Raw genomic sequence first — 27,848 nt, 5'->3', positions numbered from 1 at the left:
CGGACCTGTCATCATCTGACAGTCAGCTCGGTCCTTCTAACCGTGTAGCGGGGCGCCCGCCAGGCGACTTCAGCGAGGCCGAGGCAGTGGCGGATCCAGAGCCTGGTCTCGGGAGGGGCACTTCCAGATTATTTTCTGTTCGCCGCCAAAAAACAATGGTGCTTATAGAACAGACTACACAGTGTAGCGGTATACTGTATATTGTGTGGCACAGTGTATGGTATATGTGTATAACATAAACATATTTCACATGAAAACTTACAATTACTTGGCTTGGCCCTTGGGGATCTCGGACACCACTTCAACACTTTGGCTGGGGGGCTCAGTGGAGCTGATGTTGTGTTTTATCCTAACGAGAAAGATTTCATAATAAGGATTTGGAGAAGGGGCAAAGGGATAGCAGAGCAGGGAGAGGATGGTGCTGCTACTAGGGGGTCATACCATGGGGGAGTAATAAAGCCCACCATAATACCCCCCCCATAGAAATAATTCTTCTTATAATGTGACAGTGCAAAAAATACCCCCTTGTAATGCCCCCCAGTTGAGCTAATGTCCCCATAGTGCCCCCATAATGTGCCAGTATAAAATACCCCTATATAATGCCCCCCAGTAAATGCCCCCATAGTGCTCCTCTCCCCCCTTCCTCCTAGTGCCCCCATAATTTACCAGTATAAAATGCCCCAGTAGATGCCCTCAGTGTCCCCCATAATTTGCAAGTATAAAATACCCCTTCTTAGTGCCCCTGTAGATGACCCCATAGTACTCCACTCCCCAACAGTGCCCACCATAATGTGCCCCAGTATAAAATGCTACTGTACAGAGCATAAAAAATACCCCTTCTTTGTGGCTTCAGTAGATGCCCCTATAGTGCCCACCAAGAATGTGCCAGTAAAAAGTGCCCCCAATAATGTGGCAGTAAAAAGTGCCCCAAAAATGTGCCAGTAATAAGTGCCCCATAGATGCCCCCCAATAATGTGCCAGTAAAATGTGCCCCCATAGATGCCCCCCCATCATGTGCCAGTAACAAGAGGGCCCCCCATCATGTGCCGGTAACAAGAGGGCCCCCCATCATGTGCCAGTAACAGGAGCCCCCCCATTCCCCATCATGTGCCAGTAACAGAGGGCCCCCCATCATGTGCCAGTAACAAGAGGTCCCCCATGCCCCATCATGTGCCAGTAACAAGAGGCCCCCCCATGCCCCATCATGTGCCAGTAACAGGAGGGCCCCCCATCATGTGCCAGTAACAAGAGGGCCCCCCATCATGTGCCAGTAACAAGAGGGCCCCCCTATGCCCTATCATGTGCCAATAACAAGAGATCCCCCCCATCATGTGCCAGTAACAAGAGCCCCCCCATGCCCCATCATGTGCCAGTAACAAGAGGCCCCCCATGCCCCATCATGTGCCAGAAACAAGAGGCCCCCCATGCCCCATCATGTGCCAGTAACAGGAGGGCCCCCCCATCATGTGCCAGTAACAAGAGGCCCCCTATGACCCATCATGTGCCAGTAACAGGAGGGCCCCCCATCATGTGCCAGTAACAAGAGGCCCCCCTATGCCCCATCATGTGCCAGTAACAAGAGGCCCCCCATGCCCCATCATGTGCCAGTAACAAGAGCCCTCCCTATGCCCCATCATGTGCCAGTAACAAGAGGCCCCCCCATGCCCCATCATGTGCCAGTAACAAGAGGCCCCCCCATGCCCCATCATGTGCCAGTAACAGGAGGGCCCCCCATCATGTGCCAGTAATAAGAGGCCCCCCTATGCCCCATCATGTGCCAGTAACAAGAGGGCCCCCTATGCCCCATCATGTGCCAGTAACAAGAGCTCCCCCATGCCCCATCATGTGCCAGTAACAGGAGGGCCCCGCCATCATGTGCCAGTAACAAGAGGGCCCCCCTATGCCCCATCATGCGCCAGTAACAAGAGGCCCCCTATGCCCCATCATGCGCCAGTAACAAGAGGCCCCCCATGCCCCATCATGTGGCAGTAACAAGAGGCCCCTCCATGCCCCATCATGTGCCAGTAACAGGAGGGCCCTCCCATCATGTGCCAGTAACAAGAGGCCCCCCTATGCCCCATCATGTGCCAGTAACAAAAGGGCCCCCCTATGCCCCATCATGTGCCAGTAACAGGAGGGCCCCCCATCATGTGCTAGTAAAAAGAGGGCCCCACCATGCCCCATCATGTGCCAGTAACAGGAGGGGCCCCCATCATGTGCCAGTAACAAGAGGGCCCCCCTATTCCCCATCATGTGCCAGTAACAGGAGGCCCCCCTCATCATGTGCCAGTAACAAGAGGGCCCCCCCATGCCCCATTATGTGCCAGTAACAGGAGGGCCCCCCCATCATGTGCCAGTAACAAGAGGGCCCCCCCTATGCCCCATCATGTGCCAGTAACAAGAGGCCCCCCCCTCATGCCCCATCATGTGCCAGTAACAGGAGGGCCCCCTCCATCATGTGCCAGTAAAAGTATTTATACATCTAAAAAAAACAAAAAACGTATACTTACCTCAGCAATGCGATGCAGGCCTCTTCCGGCCTGTGTCCCGCGCTGTACGGCTCAGGCTCTGACGTCATCACGCCGCCTGTGCCGGCCTCTGATAGGCTGCAGGCACTAGGCCGGCAGCCTATCAGAGACACAGGGGAGGGACATGCCTCTCCCCTGCCCTGCCGCGTTACAGATTGAGATGAGTGCTTCCACAATGGAAGCGCTCATCTTCCTGTTCCGGTGCCCAGCACCCGCACCGCGCACGCAGGTTTTCAGCACGGACAACAGACAACAGGGTCCAGGGCCGGACTGGGGGCAATTGCGGGCTGCTGCCTGATGTATTTTCACGCAGGGGCCTGGAGCTGCAGCTCCATCTGCCCCTATGTTAATCCGGCCCTGAGTAACACCCAGCTCCTCCCACCAACTAATTACATACACACTCCCCTATCACTGTCCTAAGTAACACCCAGCTAATTTATAGCTCCTCCCACCAACTTGTTACATAGGCACTCCCCTATCACTAGTAACACCCAGCTGGTTTATAGTTCCTCCCACCAGCTAGTTACATAGACACTCCCCTATCACTGCCCCTAACAACACCCAGCTAGTTTATAGCCCCTCCCACCCAGCTAGGTAATAGACACTCCCCTATCACTACCAGTGTTGCTACTTTGACACACCCATGGACATAACTTCATAGGAAATAAGAGCTGCATGGACATGGTCATGTGACCAAAGCTCAAAATAGGAGATAGGGGCAATAAATGTAAAATAAATACAGCCACCTTGATAAATGGATTTTTTATTGGATTTTTTTTTTTATCTGATAGTTCTGCTATTTCTGTGAATTTGTGATTTATTTAGACTTGATCAGAGCATCTTCATAACTGCAGGTCTTGTAGGGTGTTCCCAGTTTACAGTGCTTAGTGTGTACCAAAAGTGGTTAAAAGAACAACCGGCGAGGCAGTCATTGGTGCCCAATGCTCATTGATGCACGTGGGGGGCGAAATCTAGCCCATCTGATCTGATCCCAGAGAAAAGCTACTGCAGCACAAATTGATGAAAAGGTTATTGCTGCTGTGATAGAAATATGTCAGAATACACAGTGCATCAAAAAATACTGTGTATAGGGCTGTACAGCCACAGAGGAGTCAGAGTGTCCATGCTCATCGCTCTCCTTCTCAAAAGGTGACTACAAAGAGCACTTGAGCATCAGAAACACGGAGCAGTGGAAGAGGGTGTCCTGGTCTGGTGAATCACATTTGTTTACATCATGTAGACAGCTAAGTGTGTATGTGTGTGTGCTGGATAATAAATAGCAGTGTGATGTTCTGCCCAATGTTCTGCTGGGAAACCTTAGGTAATGTCATTTAATGTGGATGGTACTTTATCATAGCCCAAGTACTTTCCTTTATGACAACAGTATTCCAGTGGAACTAGGATAATGGCCGTTTCCACACAAATTGTCCAGGCCACACCTTGCAATTTAGAAAGGTCTCCAGGCCTGTCATATGTACCTGCCTATTAGGTCATTCCATAGGCATAATCTAATAGATTGCCTGTCAGTGTACTAATGATAGGCTATGTGGCAAAACCAACCTCGCCACTGGGTGGTGGAGAAGCCTGGTTGCCAGCCTCTTGCCCCAGGATTATGGGCCCTCTCATCAGCCCATGCTAAACTTAAACCCCATGGCGATTTGACTGTGTTTGTGGCATCTGAGCGCTGTTTGGATATATTGAGCGCTCAGATCCAAGTCATCTGGGGATATGTTAAATGTCTATGTTTACTGTAATGGTAGGGACATTGTATATTTGAGTAGTGATGTCTGTCCTATTGTCTCCACGTGTGTATTGGCGATTTCCCTTTGTCCTGAGAGATAATTTAATTACTCCTTGGTTGTCTCCAGGACAGAAGACATTGTGTATTCTCCTGCCTGTGATAATTACATCAACCCATTGTGTAAGGTAATTGTATCACAGGCAGAGGGGAGGATTTTGTGTGGGAGTGTTTTATTGTACATGTTTATTGTTTTTTTTTTACAAAACCCTGTGGGTGGTACTGATGTGTACCAATGTTATATAAGATCAATAAACACACAGCTCTGGCTGTCCACTGCTTGACCCTCAACACGGAGCCTTGTCTCGTTCTTGGGGGGATTCACTGTATGCTGTTAGAGACTGATTGCTAGGAGTGTAAGCCGCTTGGGTGCGTTTCCTATTCGTCTGCTAGCAGCTATTCGTGAGGTTCCGTTTGGGAGTTTGAAGTATTCCCTTGTATCCCGTTACAATTGGTGGCAAGCGGCGGATAGTTCTCACAGCCCAGAAGGACAGCTACAAAGTAACATCATTCCCTGAAATTTAAAGGGAGTCTGTCACCACTATATGACCATATACAGCACTTACATGGCGCTGTAGCACACCTATACATGATTCTAATGGTACCTTTGTTATTTTCTTTAGACCTCCAAAAGCAGGAAAAACTACGTTTATTTCATATGCAAATGAGCACTCGCAAGTGCCCGGGGGCGGCGTTCAGTGTGTAGGTGCCCAGGGGCGGTGTTCAGTGTGTAGGTGCCCAGGCTGCTCTGCCTTTTTAACCGTTACTCCTCCCCCAGCCTTTTCCTTTGCCCGCCCTCCTATTCCCTTGTATCATCCCTAGGTCCGGCCGAGATCTCACGCCTGCGCACTGCTTCGCTGGCTGGAGCATGCGCACTAGTTGAATTGATGCCATACCCAAAATGGGCATTGCAGTGTGCATGCCCCGACCCGGGGAAGCAGTGCGCAGGCGCGGGATCTCGGCCGGACCTAGGGATGATACAAGGGAATAGGAGGGTGGGCAAAGGAAGAGACTGGGGAGGAGTAACGGTTAAAAAGGCAGAGCAGCCTGGGCACCTACACACTGAACACCGCACTTGCGAGCGCTCATTTGCATATGAAATAAACGTCGTTTTTCCTGCTTCTGGATGTCTAAATAATATAACAAAGGTACTATTAAAATCATGTATAGGTGTGCTACAGCGCCATGTAAGCGCTGTATATGGTCAGATAGTGGTGACAGACTCCCCTTAAAGCAATTTAGGAAGTAAAGAGGACCTGTCACCACAAAATGCAGTACAATGTGCAGACAGAATGTTATGGAGCAGGAGAAGCTGAGCAGGTTGATGTATAGTTTTGTGGGAGAAGATTCAGTAAAACCTGTAATTTATACACATATCTCTGAGTTTTTTAACTGAAGACCACCCTTGTGAACAGCTCTAAGTACACAGGAGAGATTATAGCATTCTCTGTGTAAGTGTGTATACATAGATAGCTGTCAGTCACTGATAGCTGTATACAGAGAGGTGTTATCAGTAATTGATAGCATTACCTGTGTAAGTATATATATATATATATATATATATATAGATAGCTGTCAGTCACTGATAACTGTACACATGGGAGGTGTTATCAGTGATTGATAGCATTCTCTGTGTGTTTATACATAGATAGCTGTCAGTAACTGATAGTTGTATACATGGGAAGTGTTATCAGTGATTGATAGTATTCTTTCTGTAAGTGTGTAGACAGAGATAGCTGTCAGTCACTGATAGTTGTACACGGGGGAGGTGTTATCAGTGATTAGTAGCATTCTCTGTGTAACTGTGTATACATAGATAGCTGTCAGTAACTGATAGTTGTACACAGGGGAGGTGTTATCAGTGATTGATAGCATTCTCTGTGTAAGTGTGTATATATATATAACTGACAATCACTGATAGTTGTACATAGGGGAGGCATTAACAGTGATTTATAGCATTCTCTGTGTAAGTGTGTATACATAGATAGCTGTCAGTCACTAATAGCTGTAAAGGGGGTGGTCTTAAGTTCAGAAATACAGAGAAATAAATGCATAACTTTAATAATAAATAATAATAAATTACACGTTTTAATGTATCTTTTCCCATAAAACTATACATCATTCTGCTCAGCTTCTCCTGGGCTATAACATGCCGCCTGCAGATTGCACAGCGTTTTGTGGTGAAAGGTCTTCTTTAAGTATCTAACAGGCCTAGTGGTTTAGAGGTTAAACAAGTAAATAAAATGTCTCCATATTTTGTATACCACAGACCATATTGCAATTGTAGAATACAATTACGTACTGATGATATGGGTGCATAAAAAAACTCCTACGAAAAAGAGGAAGAGATAGTGAGCTTCTCTTTCCGTAAGGTATTGCTACATTCTGGATTGCATCTATACAGAAATAACCCACAATTAAATGAGTATATTCCCTACGTGTTATTACTGCAGAACAGAAACAAATGAAAGGAAAGGCAAAGATTTCCATTGCTGTCAAGGACTTCATGATCTTAGAACCACTAAAAGCAACTGCAATAAGTGAGGTACTTGCTCGGCAGCAACCAAATACACAGAAAATTTAAAATTTTATTAGAAAGAACATGTCTTCCAAACAATGCACCACCTGTGTCCATGAACTGTGTGAATTGCAGCTCAGCTCTACTGTATGTAAGTGAATGAACCTCAGATGCAATACCACATACAAACTGTAGACAGAGTGGCACTGTTTTTGAAAGAAAGCAGGCATGTTTTTCTAATCCTTTACAACACCTTCAATTGATTTAACACCTTAACTCCTTAAGGACCTGGCTCATTTTCACCTTAAGGACCAGGCCATTTTTTGCAAATCAGTCCAGTGTCACTTTATGTGGTGATAACTTTAAAACGCTTTGACTTATCCAAGCCATTCTGAGATTGTTTTTTCGTCACATATTGTACTTAATGACACTGGTAAAATGGAGTAAAAAAAATTCATTTTTATTTATAAAAAAATACCAAATTTACCAAAAATTTGAAAAAATTTGCAAATTTCCAAGTTAAAATTTCTCTACTTCTATAATAAATAGTAATACCTACAAAAATAGTTATTAATTTACTACATTCCCCATATGTCTACTTTATGTTTGGATCATTTTGGGAATGACATTTTATTTTTTTGGGGACGTTACAAGGCTTAGAAGTTTAGAAGCAAATTTTGAAATTTTTCACAAATTTTCCAAAACCCACTTTTTAAGGACCAGTTCAGGTCTGAAGTCACTTTGTGAGGCTTACATAATAGAAACCACCCAAAAAAAAATCAAAACTGATTTGACAAAAGTCGTTAACCCTTTAGGTATTCCACAAGAGTTAATGGCAAATGGAGATAAAATTTCAGAATTTAGATTTTTGGGCAAATTTTCTATTTTAACCACCTCAGCCCCCAGTGCTTAAACACCCTGAAAGACCAGGCCACTTTTTACACTTCTGACCTACACTACTTTCACCATTTATTGCTCGGTCATGCAACTTACCACCCAAATGAATTTTACCTCCTTTTCTTCTCACTAATAGAGCTTTCATTTGGTGGTATTTCATTGCTGCTGACATTTTTACTTTTTTTGTTATTAATCGAAATTTAACGATTTTTTTTGCAAAAAAATGACATTTTTCACTTTCAGTTGTAAAATTTTGCAAAAAAAATGACATCCATATATAAATTTTGCTCTAAATTTATTGTTCTACATGTCTTTGATAAAAAAAAAATGTTTGGGTAAAAAAAAAATGGTTTGGGTAAAAGTTATAGCGTTTACAAACTATGGTACAAAAATGTGGATTTCCGCTTTTTGAAGCAGCTCTGACTTTCTGAGCACCTGTCATGTTTCCTGAGGTTCTACAATGCCCAGACAGTACAAACACCCCACAAATGACCCCATTTCGGAAAGTACACACCCTAAGGTATTCGCTGATGGGCATAGTGAGTTCATAGAACTTTTTATTTTTTGTCACAAGTTAGCGGAAAATGATGATTTTTTTTTTTTTTTTTTCTTACAAAGTCTCATATTCCACTAACTTGTGACAAAAAATAAAAACTTCCATGAACTCACTATGCCCATCACGAAATACCTTGGGGTCTCTTCTTTCCAAAATGGGGTCACTTGTGGGGTAGTTATACTGCCCTGGCATTCTAGGGGCCCAAATGTGTGGTAAGGAGTTTGAAATCAAATTCTGTAAAAACTGACCAGTGAAATCCGAAAGGTGCTCTTTGGAATGTGGGCCCCTTTGCCCACCTAGGCTGCAAAAAAGTGTCACACATCTGGTATCTCCGTATTCAGTAGAAGTTGGGGAATGTGTTTTGGGGTGTCATTTTACATATACCCATGCTGGGTGAGATAAATATCTTGGTCAAATGCCAACTTTGTATAAAAAAATGGGAAAAGTTGTCTTTTGCCAAGATATTTCTCTCACCCAGCATGGGTATATGTAAAAAGACACCCCAAAACACATTCCCCAACTTCTCCTGAATACGGAGATACCAGATGTGTGACACTTTTTTGCAGCCTAGGTGGGCAAAGGGGCCCATATTCCAAAGAGCACCTTTCGGATTTCACTCGTCATTTTTTACAGAATTTGATTTCAAACTCCTTACCACACATTTGGGCCCCTAGAATGCCAGGGCAGTATAACTACCCCACAAGTGACCCCATTTTGGAAAGAAGAGACCCCAAGGTATTCGCTGATGGGCATAGTGAGTTCATGGAAGTTTTTATTTTTTGTCACAAGTTAGTGGAATATGAGACTTTGTATGAAAAAAAAAAAAAAAAAAAAAAATCATCATTTTCCACTAACTTGTGACAAAAAATAAAAAATTCTAGGAACTCGCCATGCCCCTCACGGAATACCTTGGGGTGTCTTCTTTCCAAACTGGGGTCACTTATGGGGTAGTTATACTGCCCTGGCATTTTCCAGGGGCCCTAATGTGTGGTAAGTAGGTAAATGACCAGTGAAATCCGAAAGGTGCTCTTTGGAATATGGGCCCCTTTGCCCACCTAGGCTGCAAAAAAGTGTCACACATCTGGTATCTCCGTACTCGGGAGAAGTTGGGGAATGTGTTTTGGGGTGTCTTTTTACATATACCCATGCTGGGTGAGAGAAATATCTTGGCAAAAGACAACTTTTCCCATTTTTTTATACAAAGTTGGCATTTGACCAAGATATTTATCTCACCCAGCATGGGTATATGTAAAATGACACCCCAAAACACATTCCCCACCTTCTCCTGAGTACGGAGATACCAGATGTGTGACACTTTTTTGCAGCCTAGGTGGGCAAAGGGGCCCATATTCCAAAGAGCACCTTTCGGATTTCACTCGTCATTTTTTACAGAATTTGATTTCAAACTCCTTACCACACATTTGGGCCCCTAAAATACCAGGGCATTATACCTACCCCACAAGTGACCCCATTTTGGAAAGAATAGACCCCAAGGTATTCGCTGATGGGCATAGTGAGTTCATGGAAGTTTTTATTTTTTGTCACAAGTTAGTGGAATATGAGACTTTGTATGAAAAAAAAAAAAAAAAAAAATCATCATTTTCCACTAACTTGTGACAAAAAATAAAAAATTCTAGGAACTCGCCATGCCCCTCACGGAATACCTTGGGGTGTCTTCTTTCCAAAATGGGGTCACTTGTGGGGTAGTTATACTGCCCTGGCATTTTCCAGGGGCCCTAATGTGTGGTAAGTAGGTAAATGACCAGTGAAATCAGAAAGGTGCCCTTTGGAATATGGGCCCCTTTGCCCACCTAGGCTGCAAAAAAGTGTCACACATCTGGTATCTCCGTACTCGGGAGAAGTTGGGGAATGTGTTTTGGGGTGTCTTTTTACATATACCCATGCTGGGTGAGAGAAATATCTTGGCAAAAGACAACTTTTCCCATTTTTTTATACAAAGTTGGCATTTGACCAAGATATTTATCTCACCCAGCATGGGTATATGTAAAATGACACCCCAAAACACATTCCCCACCTTCTCCTGAGTACGGCGATACCAGATGTGTGACACTTTTTTGCAGCCTAGATGCGCAAAGGGGCCCAAATTCCTTTTAGGAGGGCATTTTTAGACATTTGGATACCAGACTTCTTCTCACGCTTTGGGGCCCCTAGAATGCCAGGGCAGTATAAATACCCCACATGTGACCCCATTTTGGAAAGAAGACACCCCAAGGTATTCAATGAGGGGCATGGCGAGTTCATAGAAATTTTTTTTTTTTGGCACAAGTTAGCGGAAATTGATATTTTTTATTTTTTTCTCACAAAGTCTCCCGTTCCGCTAACTTGGGACAAAAATTTCAATCTTTCATGGACTCAATATGCCCCTCACGGAATACCTGGGGGTGTCTTCTTTCCGAAATGGGGTCACATGTGGGGTATTTATACTGCCCTGGCATTCTAGGGGCCCTAAAGCGTGAGAAGAAGTCTGGAATATAAATGTCTAAAAAATTTTACGCATTTGGATTCCGTGAGGGGTATGGTGAGTTCATGTGAGATTTAATTTTTTGTCACAAGTTAGTGGAATATGAGACTTTGTAAGAAAAAAAAATAATAATTCCGCTAACTTGGGCCAAAAAAATGTCTGAATGGAGCCTTACAGGGGGGTGATCAATGACAGGGGGGTTGATCAATGACAGGGGGGTGATCAATGACAGGGGGGTGATCAATGACAGGGGGGGTGATCAATGACAGGGGGGGTGATCAATGACAGGGTGGTGATCAATGACAGGGGGGTGATCAGGGAGTCTATATGGGGTGATAACCACAGTCATTGATCACGCCCGTGTAAGGCTTCATTCAGACGTCCGGATGCGTTTTGCGGATCCGATCCATCTATCAGTGGATCCGTAAAAATCATGCGGACGTCTGAATGGAGCTTTACAGGGGGGTGATCAATGACAGGGGGGTAATCAATGACAGGGGGGTGATCAGGGAGTCTATATGGGGTGATCACCACAGTCATTGATCATGCCCCTGTAAGGCTTCATTCAGACGTCCGGATGCGTTTTGCGGATCCGATCCATCTATCAGTGGATCCGTAAAAATCATGCGGACGTCTGAATGGAGCTTTACAGGGGGGTGATCAATGACAGGGGGGTAATCAATGACAGGGGGGTGATCAGGGAGTCTATATGGGGTGATCACCACAGTCATTGATCATGCCCCTGTAAGGCTTCATTCAGACGTCCGGATGCGTTTTGCGGATCCGATCCATCTATCAGTGGATCCGTAAAAATCATGCGGACGTCTGAATGGAGCTTTACAGGGGGGTAATCAATGACAGGGGGGTGATCAATGACAGGGGGGTGATCAGGGAGTCTATATGGGGTGATAACCACAGTCATTGATCATGCCCCTGTAAGGCTTCATTCAGACGTCCGGATGCGTTTTGCGGATCCGATCCATCTATCAGTGGATCCGTAAAAATCATGCGGACATCTGAATGGAGCTTTACAGGGGGGTGATCAGGGAGTCTATATGGGGTGATCACCACAGTCATTGATCATGCCCCTGTAAGGCTTCATTCAGACGTCCGGATGCGTTTTGCGGATCCGATCCATCTATCAGTGGATCCGTAAAAATCATGCGGACGTCTGAATGGAGCTTTACAGGGGGGTAATCAATGACAGGGGGGTGATCAATGACAGGGGGGTGATCAGGGAGTCTATATGGGGTGATAACCACAGTCATTGATCATGCCCCTGTAAGGCTTCATTCAGACGTCCGGATGCGTTTTGCGGATCCGATCCATCTATCAGTGGATCCGTAAAAATCATGCGGACATCTGAATGGAGCTTTACAGGGGGTTGATCAATGACAGGGGGGTAATCAATGACAGGGGGGTGATCAGGGAGTCTATATGGGGTGATCAGGGGTGATCAGGGGCTAATAAGGGGTTAATAAGTGACGGGGGGGTGTGTAGTGTAGTGTAGTGGTGCTTGGTGGGACTTTACTGAGCTACCTGTGTCCTCTGGTGGTCGATCCAAACAAATGGGACCACCAGAGGACCAGGTAGCAGGTATATTAGACGCTGTTATCAAAACAGCGTCTAATATACCTGTTAGGGGTTAAAAAAAACACATCTCCAGCCTGCCAGCGAACGATCGCCGCTGGCAGGCTGGAGATCAACTCTCTTACCTTCCGTTCCTGTGAGCGCGCGCGCCTGTGTGCGCGCGTTCACAGGAAATCTCGCGTCTCGCGAGAGGACGCGTATATGCGTCCAGGAGGAATGAATCAACCACCTCCAGGACGCGTCTGTGCGTACAGCGGTCCGGAGGTGGTTAATCCATTTTTTTTACAGTAACAAAGCAAGGGTTAACAGCCAAACAAAACTCAATATTTATTGCCCAGATTCTGTAGTTTACAGAAACACCCCATATGTGGTCGTAAACTGCTGTATGACAAAACGGCAGGGCGCACAAGGAAAGGAACGCCATATGGTTTCTGGAAGGCAGATTTTGACGGCCTTTTTTTTTTTACACCATGTCCCATTTGAAGAACCCCTGATGCACCCATAGAGTAGAAATTCCATAAAAGTGACCACATCTAAGAAACAACACCCCTCAAGGTATTCAAAACTGATTTTACAAGCTTTATTAACCCTTTAGGCGTTCCATAAGATTTAATGGAAAATGGAGATAAAATTTCAGAATTTAAGTTTTTTGGAAGATTTTCCATTTTAATAATTTTTTTCCAGTAACAAAGCAAGGGTTAACAGTCAAACAAAACTCAACATTTATTACTCTGATTCTGCAGTTTATATAAACTGTTCTGCTTCGCGTTATTGAACTGTTGTATAACACTAGTCAGACAGCTTAACAATAATTCAGAAGTCAAGAAACGTGAGACATCAGATCTGTATGTATTCTTTTTTCTGAATAACTTTGTAAAACTACAATATAAACATAAACAAAACATATGTGTCAATACATTACACATAATACAGCAGCCTTACTCCATCAGTGAGAGTACTCACAGACAATTCCATCATAAGTCCAGGAATAGATCAAGAGCTCCTCTGCATGCAGCCTGCTGGATCCAGGAGCAGTCATGAAATGGAGGAAATACAGTTCCAGGTTAAAGGTTACTGCATCTGACTCAGAGAACAATACACTTCCTGTAAAGTTCTGGCGAAGTAGAAACTAACTTTGACCACTAGATGGCAGCAACGTCAAACATAACATTTCAGTATAATCTTTACAGCACATTACACACATTTATTATGCACAAAATGGGCAGAACACTCCCTGTCTGGCATAATTAATTATGTCACTACCTAAATAACTACTGCTATGCAGAAAAAACATATAAACAGGAAATGGAATCCTAGCTAATCGGAAACTAAAACTATAATGTCAGTTATAGGTCTAAGATAGATTTTGGAAGTCCCATTCTTTGCAATCTTGACCTCCACCTTCCTAACCTTGCCATCCCTGCTTGGTAGAGCATTGACAATAAGTCCTACAGGCCACTCGTTCCTGCTCTCTTGGCTGTCTTTCAACAGAACAACATCACCCACTTTTACATTTGGGCGATCCTCAGTCCATTTCCTACGGCGTTGCAGATTTGACAGATACTCTCTCTTCCATCTTTTCCAAAAGGTGTCTGCCAAGCATTGTACTTGCTTCCATTGTTTCGCATGAACTTGTGTTGTACTTATGGTTCCGGATGGAGCAGACAAAGAGTTCACTTTTTGAGTCAACAACATTGCTGGGGTAAGGACCATAGGTGTATCCGGGTCTGAGGACACAGGAACTATAGGCCTGGCATTCATAATAGCTGTAACCTCTGCCATAAAGGTGCTTAAAGTCTCATGGGTCAAGTGGGCAGTTTTGGTTTGTAGCAACATAGCGTCCAAGATTCGCCTGGCAATACCTATAAGTCTCTCCCAGACACCACCCATGTGTGAAGAGTGTGGAGGATTAAAGACCCATGTACATCCTCTGTCTTGGAGAAAGTCTTGCAATTGTGATTCGCTGGCACAAATGTTAAGTTCCTTGCAGGCTCCTACAAAGTTTGTTCCTCTGTCAGAACGGAGCAGTTTTGCTGGGCCACGAATTGAGAAGAATCTCCTCAAGGCATTAATAAAGCTTGATGTTGACATGGTTTCAAGTAGCTCTATGTGTACAGCTCGGGTGGACATACAAGTGAAAAGGACTGCCCATCGTTTACTGTCTGCGCTGCCTCCTCTAGTGCGGCAGGTTAAAACAGACCATGGACCAAATACATCTAAGCCCACATTGGTGAAAGGTGGTTGAGCAATTACTCTGTCCTCTGGTAGCTCTGCCATCTTTTGACTTTGTAACCTTCCTCGCAGCTTGCGACAGATGACACATTTGTGTATGACAGCTGTACCAAGCGTTTGCCACCAAGAATCCAGAAACCTGCGGATCTAATTGCACCCTCTGTGATGTGTCGCCCTTGGTGAACTACTTGTTCATGATAGTACCTAAGAAGCAGTGTCGCAATGTGGTGATCATAAGGTATAATGACAGGCTGTTTCTCTTCCTCTCTAAGTTCTGCAAGAGACAAACGTCCACCTACTCTCAACAACCCATTTTTGTCTAAAAAGGGGCTAAGCTTCCTAAGACGGCTTAGTTTTGGGAATGTCTTTTGTTTTTTGATGCAGTCAATTTCCTTCTGGAAATGTTTGTTTTGAACAGAAGTGATTATAACAGACTTTCCCTGAGCAAGTTCTTCTAGATTGACCTGTTCATGGAAACTTTCCCACCTTCTGACCTGATTGCTGCTGGTTTCCCTCTGGAAGGTTTTAGCGACATGGATGAGTCTGGCTAGGGTCTTACCTAATATCTTCCAGCAAGAAAATCTATCAAAGCAATGTGAGTGAAGTGTGGCTTCAGAAGCTCTGGTGCTGAAGCTTATAATTTCCGATCTGATTTCAGGGTCAGCTTCAGTCTCTATTAGTGGAAAAACATTAGCAGTGTCTATATCCTCACAGTGTGGTTGGTACAGAAAGGATGGGCCTGAGAACCATATAGAGTTCTGAAGGCATGCTGCTTGAGTAGGCCTAGTGGCATAATCTGCAGGGTTTTGCTCTGTAGATACATAGAACCACTGATGCTGGTGTGAAGACTGCCTGATTCTATTCACTCTGTTGGAGACATACAGATAGAACCTCCTAGTGGTGTTGCAAATGTACCCTAGGACAGTCTTGCTATCAGTGAAGAATTTCACAGCATCAAAATCAGTGTCTAGTTGATCTGTGATTAGCTCAGACATTTCGACTGCAAGTACGGCAGCACACAACTCTAAACGAGGAATAGTGTGGGCTGGTTTTGGGCTTAATTTGGACTTTCCCATGACAAATCCAACATGACACACATTTTCTGCATCAATTACTTTCAAGTAAGCTACTGCACCTATAGCTGTGGTGGATGCGTCTGAGAAGATGCATAGTTCTTTCCTGCAAGCTGATGATAGAGATATAGGCACATAGCATCTGTCTATCTTTGGGTGCTCTAATGCTTGCAAGGATTCTGTCCATTGAACCCACTCACTTAGCCTCTCTTGTGGAAGCAATGCATCCCATTCACTTTTCCCAGATGACATTTCACGAACTAAGGCCTTACCTCTTATAGTCACAGGTGATACAAACCCTAGGGGATCATAGAGGCTATTTACGGTGGATAGAATGCCTCTACGTGTAAAAGGCTTTTCCTCTGAGGAAACTCTGAAAGCAAAACTATCATTTTCTAGATCCCAACTTCGGCCTAGGCTTTTCTGCAAGGGAAGGGTGTCCATACCTAGGCAAAGATATTTAAGGTCCTTAGCTCTGTCTGCTACAGGGAAGGCTTTTGCATGCAGTATATAGCGACGGCAGGAGAGGGGCTATTGCCAAATACGTGCACTTTCATTCTGTACTCGACAATTTCTTTGTCTATGTCATTGTCTTTGTACCAGAGAAAACGTAGAAAGTCTCTGTGGTCTTCTCTGACAAGAAAGCAATAAAACATTTGTTGCACATCTGCTGTGAAAGCAACGGGCTCTTTTCTGAAGCGCATGAGGACACCTAGCAAAGTATTGTTTAGGTCAGGGCCACTCAACAGTACGTCATTTAAAGAGACTCCTTTATACTCTGCGCTGGAATAAAAAACTATTTTGATTTGGTTAGGTTTGTGCGGATGGTAAACACTAAACATTGGTAGATACCAGTGTTCCCTGTCTGTCTCAAGTGGTCCTGCAACTTCAGAGTGATCATTGTCTAGCATCCCCTTAATGAATTCAGTGAAATCTCTTTTCACTTCTGGCTTTCTCTGCAGTGTTTTGCTGAGTGAATGCAAACGCTTCATGGCTTGCTCCCTGTTACTAGGCAGAACACGTCTGGGTGTGCGAAAGGGGAGAGGAGCCACCCAACTGTGATTGTCATCTTGGTAAGCCTCTTTATCCATAATCTGCAAGAAGATCTAATCCTCTATAGCAGGGGTGGGCAATTATTTTTTCGATGGGGCCACATGAGAAACTGAAAATATTTTGGAGGGCCGGGCCAAAAGGCTAAACTCAATACTGCATAAAATCAATTGTATTTCTTTATAAAAAGCAGTAAATATCATTGTTGGACAACTGGTACGAGTACTTGTTATAGTTAAACAATGAAAAAGTGAGGTTGCCTTACAAGAAAAAAATTTAAATTTATTAAACAAAATTTCCCAAAACAATGAACATTTTTCACTATTTGTGACTCATATTAGTGAAAGCCATTGTCCCCCTGTGAATCCAGCCATTGTCCCCTGTGAATCCAGCCATTGTCCCCCTGTGAATCCAGCCATTGTCCCCCTGTGAATCCAGCCATTGTCCCCCTGTGAATCCAGCCATTGTCCCCCTGTGAATCCAGCCATTGTCCCCCTGTGAATCCAGCCATTGTCCCCCTGTGAATCCAGCAATTGTCCCACTGTGAATCCAGCCATTGTCCCCATGTGAATCCAGCCATTGTCCCCTGTGAATCCAGCCATTGTCCCCCTGTGAATCCAGCCATTGTCCCCCTGTGAATCCAGCCATTGTCCCTCTGTGAATCCAGCCATTGTCCCCCTGTGAATCCAGCCATTGTCCCCCTGTGAATCCAGCCATTGTCCCCCTGTGAATCCAGCCATTGTCCCCCTGTGAATCCAGCCATTGTCCCCCTGTGAATCCAGCCATTGTCCCCCTGTGAATCCAGCCATTGTCCCCCTGTGAATCCAGCCATTGTCCCCCTGTGAATCCAGCCATTGTCCCCCTGTGAATCCAGCAATTGTCCCACTGTGAATCCAGCCATTGTCCCCATGTGAATCCAGCCATTGTCCCCTGTGAATCCAGCCATTGTCCCCCTGTGAATCCAGCCATTGTCTAATGTGAATCCAGCCATTGTCCCCTGTGAATCCAGCCATTGTCCCCTGTGAATCCAGCCATTGTCCCCTTGTGTACAGAACACCCCCCCGGCCCCCCCCATCATATACAGAACACCCCCCCCCCCTTACAATAGTACACACCCCTCCCCCCCCCCTTGCCTTTAGAAACGTAATGCTCAGAGATGATCAGCCATGTGTTAGTCACACTGACTACACACAGCACAGGGGGAGGCGGCCGCAGCTTCATGCTTGTCGGCTCTGTGACTGTCAGTGTCAGACAGTCACAGCCGATACTATGAGAGCCGCGGGCGCTGCGCTGTTACAGAGAAGGGAATAATTGCGGCCGGCCGGGTCCCGGGTACGGCTCGCACGAGGCACCCCCCCCCCTGCTGTGTCTTACCTAGACAGTACTGCCGCTGACGCTGCCTCCCTGCCACCGCGCCATGCCACACGCAGCACGCCGAGTCGGAAGTCCTCTTCATTCGCGGAGGAGGGGTATCGTTGCTTGGCACGCCTCTGGCTCCGCCCGGGGGCCGGATTAAAAGGTCCGCCGGGCCGTAGTTTGCCCAGGTCTGCTCTATAGAGAGGGCCTGTTTATCATCATCTTTAGTTTTCTGAAATACTGTTATCCCTAGATTGTCCGTCTCAATGTTGGAATTGACTTCTTCTTTACCATATAGTGTAGAAGAGTCACAGTGTTGTGTTGACCTGCCAAAGCTTTCCTTGACAATGAAGTTGTTGTGACAGGGACTGAGAAGAGATGTGCGTCCATTTGTTAACACAGACGTCTTCAAAGTGCTAATGTTGTCAGGCTGGTGCACTGTCCCCAGGCAAACTTCTCCTACAATGACCCACCCCAGGTCCAGTCTCTGTGCATAGGGGGCATTATAAGGTCCATTGATTTGCTGGCGTACCTTGTGTACCTGAAGGATATCTCTTCCAAGAAGTAGAAGGATAGAAACATCTGGCTCAACAGCTGGGATAAGGTGAGCAATTGAGCGGAGGTGAGGATGGTGATGAGCTACTTCTGGAGATGGAATCTCAGTTTTGTCGTCAGGTATCATGCCACACTCTATTAGGGTAGGAAGTGGGAACTACACTTTCTTATTGAAGGATTCAATGGTAAAGTCAGTAGCTCTTCTTCCTGTGGTTTCAATTGTCCCCGCACATGTCCTTAGAGTGTATGGAACTGCACTTGCCTTAAGGTTAAAGATATCAAAGAAATCTGACTTTGCAAGGGATCTGTTGCTCTGTTCATCTAGCACTGCATACATTTTCACTGCCCTTTCTCTCTTGCCAGTGGGATACACAGTCACTAGACAGATTTTAGAGCATGATCGTGCACTCTTGCCTTGTCCACATACTTCTGTGCAATTAGACATTACAGAGGAGAGTGGGGTCTCTTGTTGCTCCCTGCCCTGATCTTTCCTGGGTTCTACAGTCTCTAGTGGGGCAGGAGCAGGGCCAGGGTGCAAAGCTGCAGTATGTCTCTCACTGCCACATTCTGTACATTCTACTGGTATTTTGCAGTCTTTGGCAATGTGATAAGTAGATCCACAGCACCTGAAACAGATGCCGTTTTGTTTAAGGAAGGACATCCGCTCTGCAATGGGTTTGCTTCTAAAGCCTTTGCATTTCTTTAGTGGATGTGGTTTTTTGTGTATTGGACAATGTCTATTAGGGTTTTCTATGGTGTGTACCTTGTGGGTGCTTTGGTAGTCTGTGACTTCTGAAGGTACAGCTGTTTTGTGTGTGGATACATAGGTCCTACCGTGAGGTCTGTGAGGTCTCTCAGGTCTGTGTGATTGATTGCCGCTGGTGGTGAAGGCGAAACTGGGATCACTTCGGATTTTCGCTTGCTGTCGGACAAACCTAGAAAACACAGAGAAAGGGGGAAAAGCGACTCCATAATCTTCTTTGAATTTACCTCCCACAGACATCCACTTGTCTTGCAGATTTGAAGGTAGTTTCTCTACTATGGGATTAGTGCCTCTAGCTGTATCTAGATACGAAAGTCCTTGCAAGTAGCCATCCTCTTTGGCATATTCTATCTCTAGTAGAAGATCACTTAGTTCTTGTAGCCGCACTTTGTCTCTGTAGCCCACCTCGGGAAAGACTTCAAGTTTTTTAACAGTGCTCCTTCTATTGCCTCTGGGGATCCATACGTTTCTTCTAGTCTTCTCCAGGTCATGTTGAGTCCTACTTCAGGGTTGAACAGGTTTGCTCTTCTCATCCTCTTAGCATGCTCTGCTGACTCAGTACCAAGCCATTTTATCATTAAATTAAGCATTTCTGCTGGTGATAAGTTCAGACCTTCAGTGGCATTCAGAAAGGAAGATTTCCATGCCCAATAGTTTTCAGGACAGTCATCAAATTGGAGAAAGCCTGAGCTAACCATTTCTTTGCGGATGAGATATTTGGTGACATCCACTGCACATTGTTGTTCGCGAATGTAATCTATAGGTTGAGGTGATGGGAACACTTGTTTTTTGTTCTTAGGGGTTTCTGGTGCTTCATTCTTGGTTTGCTGGCAGCCGCTGTCCTCATGTGGTTGATTGGGCCTGTTCAGGGGGTATGTTGATCTCGACCTGAATTCCTTTGCTTCAGGTTTAAGAGACTGTTCCTTTGTATGCGCATCAGTAAGGTTCTGGACATACTCACTTGTACGATCTGCAGAGAATAGAGGTTTTTCTGGAACCTCCTAGTCTTTATATGATTTTTCACTTCCTGACCGACTTGTTCCCATGTAGGCAGCGGCCTCTGCTTCAGCAACTGCAGCTGCAGTCTGTCGCTGCAGGATGAGCAATTTTGATTCTAAAAGCGCTTCTTCTTGTGCTATGGCAGCTTCCCTAGCTGCTCTCTCTTGTTCTATGGCAGCTTCCCTAGCTGCTTTCTCTTGTGCTAGGGCAGCTTCCCTAGCTGCTGTCTCTTGTGCTATGGCAGCCTCCCTAGCTGCTGTCTCTTGTGCTATGGCAGCTTTCTTTGCTGCTAACTCCTGCATCATCATGGCTTCTTTTTCTGCGTACTGTAGCTGGACAGCTTCTGCCTTGGCACGAGCTCTAACTGCTGAGGAACTTGCTGAGGGCATCTTGCTAGCCCGTGAAGTTCTGGACACATGCGACTTTGCATCGTCTTGCTGGGCACTGGGAATGTTCTCCCTGCCTTGCTGTGTCGGCGGTAGCGTGGCATCAGCCCGGTACTTTGTTCCTGATCTTAGACTCATGCTGCAATAATGGCATCTCAGTTTATTCCAGACCGCCACGTGGGTTGTCTTTTTACTGTTCTGCTTCGCGTTATTGAACTGTTATATAACACTAGTCAGACAGCTTAACAATAATTCAGAAGTCAAGAAACGTAAGACATCAGATCTGTATGTATTCTTTTTTCTGAATAACTTTGTAAAACTACAATATAAACATAAACAAAACATATGTGTCAATACATTACACATAATACAGCAGCCTTACTCCATCAGTGAGAGTACTCACAGACAATTCCATCATAAGTCCAGGAATAGATCAAGAGCTCCTCTGCATGCAGCCTGCTAGATCCAAGAGCAGTCATGAAATGGAGGAAATACAGTTCCAGGTTAAAGGTTACTGCCTCTGACTCAGAGAACAATACACTTCCTGTAAAGTTCTGGCGAAGTAGAAACTAACTTTGACCACTAGATGGCAGCAATGTCAAACATAACATTTCAGTATAATCTTTACAGCACATTACACACATTTATTATGCACAAAATGGGCAGAACAGAAACACCCCATATGTGGTCGTAAACTGCTGTACGGGCACACAGCAGGGCGCAGAAGGAAAGGAAAGCCATTTGGTTTTTGGAAGGCAGATTTTGCTGGATTGGTTTTTAGACACCATGTCCCATTTGAAGCCCCCTGATGCACCCCTAGAGTAGAAACTCCAAAAAAGTGACCCCATTTTGGAAACTACGGGATAAAGTGGCAGTTTTGTTGGTACTATTTTAGGGTACATATGATTTTTGGTTGCTCTATATTACACTTTTTGTGAGGCAAAGTAACAAAAAATAGAAATTCAGAAATTTCATCTCCATTTGACATTAACTCTTGTGGAACAGTTAAAGGGTTAACAAAGTTTGTAAAATCAGTTTTGAATACCTTGAGGGGTGTAGTTTCTTAAATGGGGTCACTTTTTGGAAATTCTACTCTAGGGGTGCATCAGGGGGGCTTCAAATGGGACATGGTGTCAAAAAAACAGTCCAGCAAAAACTGCCTTCCAAAAACCATATGGTTTTCCTTTCCTTCTGCGCCTTGCCGTGTGGCCATACAGCAGTTTACGACCACATATGGGACATTTCTGTAAACTATAGAATCAGGGCAATAAATATTGAGTTTTGTTTGGCTGTTAACCCTTGCTTTGTTACGGGGAAAAATTTATTAAAATGGAAAATTTGCCAAAAAATAGCTGTTTTGGCACCGTTTTTATTTTTTATTATTTACAACGTTCATCTGACAGGTTAGATCATGTGCTATTTTTATAGAGCAGGTTCTTACGGATGCAGCGATACCTAATATGTATACTTTTATTTATTTATTTAGGTTTTACACAATAATATAATTTTTGAAACAAAAAAAATCATGTTTTAGTTTCTCCATAGTCTGACAGCCATATTTTTTTCAGTTTTTAGGCGACTGTCTCAGGTTGGGTATAATTTCTGCAGGATGAGATGACGGTTAGATTGGCACTATTTTGGGGTGCATATGACTTTTTGATCGCTTGCTATTACACTTTTTTTGATGTAAGGTAACAAAAAAATTGCTTTTTTGACACCGTTTTTATTTACCGTAATTTTTTTTACAGTGTTCATCTGAGAGGTAAGGTCATGTGGTATTTTTATAGAGCAGGTTCTTAAGGACGTGGCAATACCTAATATGTATACCTTTTTTCTTTATTTATTTAGGTTTTACACAATACAGGGAGTGCAGAATTATTAGGCAAGTTGTATTTTTGAGGATTAATTTTATTATTGAACAACAACCATGTTCTCAATGAACCCAAAAAACTCATTAATATCAAAGCTGAATATTTTTGGAAGTAGTTTTTAGTTTGTTTTTAGTTTTAGCAATTTTAGGGGGATATCTGTGTGTGCAGGTGACTATTTTTATTACAAAAAACAAATATATACCCATTTCAATTATTTATTTTTACCAGTGAAACCAATATAACATCTCAACATTCACAAATATACATTTCTGACATTCAAAAACAAAACAAAAACAAATCAGTGACCAATATAGCCACCTTTCTTTGCAAGGACACTCAAAAGCCTGCCATCCATGGATTCTGTCAGTGTTTTGATCTGTTCACCATCAACATTGCGTGCAGCAGCAACCACAGCCTCCCAGACACTGTTCAGAGAGGTGTACTGTTTTCCCTCCTTGTAAATCTCACATTTGATGATGGACCACAGGTTCTCAATGGGGTTCAGATCAGGTGAACAAGGAGGCCATGTCATTAGATTTTCTTCTTTTATACCCTTTCTTGCCAGCCACGCTGTGGAGTACTTGGACGCGTGTGATGGAGCATTGTCCTGCATGAAAATCGTGTTTTTCTTGAAGGATGCAGACTTCTTCCTGTACCACTGCTTGAAGAAGGTGTCTTCCAGAAACTGGCAGTAGGACTGGGAGTTGAGCTTGACTCCATCCTCAACCCGAAAAGGCCCCACAAGCTCATCTTTGATGATACCAGCCCAAACCAGTACTCCACCTCCACCTTGCTGGCGTCTGAGTCGGACTGGAGCTCTCTGCCCTTTACCAATCCAGCCACGGGCCCATCCATCTGGCCCATCAAGACTCACTCTCATTTCATCAGTCCATAAAAACGTCTTGAGATATTTCTTGGCCCAGTCTTGACGTTTCAGCTTGTGTGTCTTGTTCAGTGGTGGTCGTCTTTCAGCCTTTCTTACCTTGGCCATGTCTCTGAGTATTGCACACCTTGTGCTTTTGGGCACTCCAGTGATGTTGCAGCTCTGAAATATGGCCAAACTGGTGGCAAGTGGCATCTTGGCAGCTGCACGCTTGACTTTTCTCAGTTCATGGGCAGTTATTTTGCGCCTTGGTTTTTCCACACGCTTCTTGCGACCCTGTTGACTATTTTGAATGAAACGCTTGATTGTTCGATGATCACGCTTCAGAAGCTTTGCATCCCTCTGCAAGATATCTCACTATTTTTGACTTTTCTGAGCCTGTCAAGTCCTTCTTTTGACCCATTTTGCCAAAGGAAAGGAAGTTGCCTAATAATTATGCACACCTAATATAGGGTGTTGCTGTCATTAGACCATACCCCTTCTCATTACAGAGATGCACATCACCTAATATGCTTAATTGGTAATAGGCTTTCGAGCCTATACAGCTTGGAGTAAGACAACATGCATAAAGAGGATGATGTGGTCAAAATACTCATTTGCCTAATAATTCTGCACGCAGTGTAATATCATTTTTGAAACAAAAAAATAATGTTTTAGTCTGAGAGCCATAGTTTTTTATTTTTTGGGCCATTGTCTCATGTAGGGGTTCATTTTTTGCGGGATGAGGTGATGGTTTGATTGGTACTATTTTGGCGTACATACAACTTTTTTGATCACTTTTATTACCTTTTTTTGGGAAGTAAGGTGAGCAAAATTTCAATTTCATCATAGTTTATTAAAAAAAAAAATTTATGCCGTTCACTATGCGGGGAAAGTAACATTACCATTATAGATCAGGTCGTTATTGACGTGGTGATATCAAACATGGGTAGTTAATTTTATTTTTTTAATTTCTAATCAGTGATAGTGTGTTTTTTTTATTTTAACTTTTTTTTTCTACATTTTTTTGACCCAGACCCACTTGGTTCTTGAAGATCCAGTGGCTCTGATGTCTGTATAATACAGTACAGTACACTATATAGTGTACTGTACTGTATTTTCACTTTACAAAGTCTGATCAGACTTCTGCCTTTATCAGAAGTCTGATCAGCACCATGGACAGCCGGAAGCCTGTGCCACCGTCGCTGCCACAACAGAGCAGTGGGTGATGGGGAGGGGGGCCCCGTCCCTCTGTGATCCCGTCAAGAATCGGGGGCTGAAAAGGCACAGCAGCCCCCGATGGGAGAGGGAGGGAACTCCCTCCTTGTTAACCTCTTCCATACAGTGGTCCCTACGGACCGCTGCATGGAAGGGGTTAAACGGCTGAGATCTGTGTGATGATGTCAGCCGTTTCAAGCAGAGTGTCAGCAATGTGCTGACACTCTGCTTTACAAGCTCGGCCATCCTAAGAGACGGGGCGGGCGGATGATCACGTGCCTGCCTGCCCCCCCAGCACCGCCTCACCTCCTCCCCGCACAGCCCGCCTGCACATCACAAAGAGAGCTTCAGGTGGGGGGTTAAACATAAAAAAAAAGCATTTAGAAGTTTCTGATCCCCGCGGTCACTGACTGCGGGGATCAGAAACTTCTGAAAACGCTGCAAACCGCAGGTCTGAATTGACCTGCGGTTTGCAGCGATCGCCGATACGGAGGTCACAGGACCCCCTTCCGAATTGAACCAGGGTGCCTGCTGATTGATTTCAGCAGGCACCCAGTTCCGATCACCGCCCACCGCGCGGCAGTAATCGGAACTACACAGGGCGGAATGCTATTACTTATGCAAACCATTCTGAGATTGTTTTCTCGCAATACATTGTACTTCATGATAGTGAAACATTTATTAAAAAATCCATACATTTACTGAAAATTTTGAAAAATTTGCAATTTTCAAAATTTTAATTCTCTGCTTTTAAGGCAGATAATGATACATCATAAAAGAGTTATTACTTTACATTTCCCATATGTCTACTTTCATGTTTGCATCATATAAATGTAATTTTATTTTTTAGGATCTTATATGGCTTAGAATTTTAGAAGCAAATTTTTAAGAAAATTTCCAAAACCCACTTGTAAGGACCACTTCAGTTATGAAGCCACTTTGTAGGGCTTTGTGGTGGAAACCACCCATAAATGACCCCATTGTAGAAACTTCACCTGTCACCACCAGTTCTGTGAGAAGGTCTGGCAGACGTCCTTCTCTACCTCTTGCATGACGTTCTTTGTTTTGGTTTCACTTTGTCATCTCCTTTCCTTCTCCCAGGTGTCACCTATTTAGATTAATCGTCTCCCTTTATAATCCCTCCCATACTGCCTCACTTTGCGGTTTATACTACTTCCTGGATGAAGTGTTCACTGCTGGAGGCTGCTGCTGCCGTTTGCTCAGATAAGTCTTTTCATGTATTGTGTTTCCTTGCTGGCTTGATTCTAGGTGACCCTGACTCCTTCCGTATTATATGGTTTTCAGGTGTCACACAATATTAGGTACATGGGCATGCAATCGTCTACATTGAGACCCTTGCATGAGCATAGCAGTCAGGGAGAGCTCTTAGGGTTTTATAGGGCTCACCTATATGCTCCTTAGTTTGGGATCAAACCAGTTGAACGTTTATTCATATGTTCCAGCTATCTGCAACATCATCCGTGACATTATAAACCGCCGTAACCGTCTTAAGCATGGATCCGGTTTCAGCCTTGATTGACCGTATGCAAGGTCTTTCGCTGGAGGTAGCAGATCTCCGTAAAACTGTGTCTCAGTTTCAGGTGACCGGTTCTGCTGGCGTTCATGGAGTTTGTTCCGAGCCTAAGATCTCGCTTCCGGATACGTTCTCCGGGGGTAGTGAGAATTTTGTTCGCTTTAGAGAGGCTTGCAAACTCCATTTTCGCCTACTTCCCCGATCCTCTGGTAATGAGGAGCAGAGGGTGGGGATCATCATCTCGCTGCTCAGGGATAACGCTCAGTCTTGGGCCTTTTCGCTGCCGGTGGGGGCACGGCCCCTCCGACCGGTGGATGAATTTTTCTGTAGCCCTGGGGCAGATATATGATGACCCGGATCGTATTGCTCTGGCTGAATCTAAACTGCGTCTTTTATGCCAGGGTAAACAGTCCGCAGAGATATATTGTTTTGAATTTCGGAGATGGGCAGCTGATACTGGTTGGAATGATGTTGCACTCCAAAGTAAATTTTGCCATGGTCTTTCAGAAAGATTGAAAGATGCATTTGCTTTTCATGAGAGACCAGCCTCGTTAGAATCTGCCATGTCTCTAGCTGTTCGTATTGACAGGCATCTTAGAGAGAGAGAGGAGGCTACTCCTTCCTGTCATATTCAGCCCAAGGACAGTGGGGCTGTCTCATTCAGTGCGCAGGGGTCTCAGTCTCTCTCAATCCCCTCTGAGGAGGAGGCCATACAGCTGGGTTTGCTTGCCTCTGATAGTAGAGGATTCAGCTCTCAGAGGAGGGTTTGTTTCTGTTGTGGGGGTAAAAATCATTTGGCTAATGTTTGCCCCTCTAGGAGATTCATGGAGTTTTCTGAGGGTAATAAAAAAGAAAAAAAAAGAAAAAAAGCCTCTAAAAACTTTCCATTTGCTACTATTTGCAAGGTTGATGCGGAAATTGAAGGTTTGCCGTTTGCTTGTAGTTCCCGTTTTCTTCTACCTGCCAGGGTGGCGCTAGACAGCAAGAACATTGTTTGTGATATTTTTGTAGATAGTGGAGCAGCTGTCAATCTCATTGATAATCAATTTGCAATAACGCATGGTTTCCAGGTATGCACTTTGGAAAATGTTTTTGCTATCGATTCCGCTCCACTTTCTCAAAGATCGTTAAAGGGCATAGTTCACAATATCCTTTTGACTGTGGGTGACGCTCATGTTGAGGATATGTCATGTTTTGTCCTAAGCGGATTACCTACTCCTCTAGTGTTGGGGCTACCCTGGCTTACTAAACATAACCCCACCATTTGATTGGCAAGCAAGGCAAATAAATGGTTGGAGTGAGTTTTGCAGAGAGAATTGCCTCACGGCGTCTCTTTCAGAGGTGTCTACCAAGACTGTACCATCTTTTCTCTCTCAATTTTCGGATGTGTTTTCCGAGAGTGGTGTCCAGGAGTTGCCCCCTCACCGAGAGTACGACTGCCCTATTAATCTCATCCCAGACGCCAAGCTGCCAAAATCACGTTTATACAATCTCTCCCAACCTGTAAAAGTCGCTATGCGTACTTATATCTCTGAGAGCCTAAGAAAGGGACACATCCGACCCTCAAAGTCACCTGTTGC

This window comes from Bufo bufo, chromosome 1, assembly GCF_905171765.1.
Source record: "Bufo bufo chromosome 1, aBufBuf1.1, whole genome shotgun sequence".
NCBI lineage: Eukaryota > Metazoa > Chordata > Amphibia > Anura > Bufonidae > Bufo > Bufo bufo.
This window is presented reverse-complemented; position numbering follows the sequence as displayed.